Here is a 2,167-nt window from a genome sequence, read left to right as displayed (position 1 = left end):
TGACTTCTTATACCTATCCTACAATATCATGCTAATAACACACACTCACATCTTCAAAATCTCAAAGCTACAAGATAATGCATGATTAATTTAAAACAACGTGAAAAAAAATAAGTATTTCATTTAACAGTAATCTGAATGCTTAAGGGTTAAAGAATAGAATTTAGGAAAGGAATTTGCAATAAACTAGCATATACATTGCCACATCATTAAATGTATAAGTACAACTTTGCAAACAGCTCCACACTGTTAAATTCAGGCAGTACATATACTAAAATTAGAATGATATAGAGAAGATTAGCATGGCCCATGCTTAAGTATGACATACAAATTCATGAAACATTCCCTATTTTTAAGTATTAAGGCCACCTCCTCTGGTGAAGAAGATTGGCCTGCAAGAGTCCTGTGCTGGTGCCACATAAAAAGCACTCATGTCGGTGCCATGTAAAAAGCACCCACCACACACTGTAAAGTGTTGGTGTTAGGAAGGGCATCTACCTGTAAAAACCAAGCCAATTCTGACTGGAGCCTGGTGCAGCACTCCAGCTTGCAGGCTCTGGTTATCTGGTCAAACCATCCAACCCATGCCAGCATGGAAAACGGACATTAAAGGATGATGATGATGACGATGATGAAAAAATCTACTTTTCTATCAACCAAATGTCCAGTGTACATTATGCTTAGGTCTGCATATTATGCACAAGTACAAAATTTTAAATTTTAGAGTGTTGAGAACAGTGTGTTATGAAAATTTTTAAAGATTAACTTTTATTCTCTTTAACTACTTCTCTTGATTCTTGTGTTTATTAAATGCTAAGCAAATACAGGCATATCACAACTTATACCATTTCAAGTTATGTCTTTTCAACTTTATGTCATTATTTTTTAAGAGATAGACCTCAACTTCACTTCATTTATTTGACTTTATGAGTATATTTAAAACCATAAAAAATTTTTTAAATACCTAATACTTAATACTGCAGCGGAAAACCAAATAAAATGTATGTGAAAATATGTACAAGCCATTTATTAAAACAGATATGAGCTAATAAATTTTTTTAAATGTTTTTTTCATGTTACATAATTTTTTTTTTCAAGTTAAATTGCATGGCTCAGAACTAATTACTGACATAAGTTGAGGTATGTCTGTACTTTGTAAGTTCTATATAACATCTGTTCTTTGTTAGAAGTTCTCTGTAAGTATGCATTGATGAGATACACCCACCTTGGAGAAGACATCATCAATAGACAAGTCACATTTCAACAATCTCTGTGCTTAATTTTTGAGGTGTGAAAAAAATTAGCACGCTAACATAATGTTAGCGGACAGTTACATGGCTGACTGCTTCTGCTGCTGCAGCAATCATACTGTCTCTTAAGATGCATGGTGCTATTTGGAAATACAGAAATCATGTTACATAGTTGTGCATACTCTACAATCAATGAGTAATCATCTATATACAGGTTACAATATGATACTTAATATGAACACTTCAAAACATCATTACTCTCGCACAACTGGAGAAAAGCTTCAAATATTAAAAATAGCTTCAGAATTTTATGACAGTTAATGTGATTATACTGACTAAAATACTAATAATTTGATTAAAAGTTCTAATTGTTCTTACATCTTAAAAGTAGTAATAGCAAAATTGCACATTATAAATGAACAGATGTAGTTTTTATTTTTAGCTGGAAATACCCACTGTGCATTATTATTTATATGCATAGAGAAGACTGGCAGAATCATTAGCTCACCAGAGAAAATGTTTAGTGGAGGCACGTGGCTTAGTGGTTAGGGTGTCAGCATCATGATTGTAAGATTGTGGTTTCGATTCCTGGACCGGGCGACGTGTTGTGTTCTTGAGCAAAACACTTCGTTTCACGTTGCTCCAGTCCGCTCAGCTGGCAAAAATGAGTAACGCTGCGATGGACTGGCGTCCCGTCCAGCTGGGGAATGCATACACCATTGAAACCAGGAAACCGGGCCCATGAGCCTGGCTAGGCTTTAAAAGGGCGTTGGACAGGGGATCACTCGGCTCGTCCATCAATGAAGAGTGCGGCTATCCACGTGAACTGATGCGAATTGCAGGACTCAGTGAACATCAACACCTCGAATGCACAAATGCTGCCAAGGTGGACATTGACTTTCATCCATTTGGGATCA

The 2,167-nt window shown here is 35.8% G+C and overlaps 1 non-coding gene and 1 pseudogene across 1 annotated transcript; both read left to right on the top strand.

Moving 5' to 3' along the window:
* Nucleotides 1-248: 248 nt before the first annotated feature.
* On the top strand, nt 249-354 carry LOC128247456 (U6 spliceosomal RNA). Its single transcript, XR_008263834.1, has one exon. It is a non-coding gene; the product is annotated as a U6 spliceosomal RNA (small nuclear RNA).
* Nucleotides 355-2,015: 1,661 nt separating this feature from the next.
* LOC149136575 (5.8S ribosomal RNA) lies at nt 2,016-2,167 on the top strand (annotated as a pseudogene).

This window comes from Octopus bimaculoides, chromosome 3 (assembly GCF_046866305.1).
Source record: "Octopus bimaculoides isolate indiv1 chromosome 3, ASM4686630v1, whole genome shotgun sequence".
NCBI classification, from domain to species: Eukaryota; Metazoa; Mollusca; class Cephalopoda; order Octopoda; family Octopodidae; genus Octopus; species Octopus bimaculoides.
This window is presented reverse-complemented; position numbering and strand designations above follow the sequence as displayed.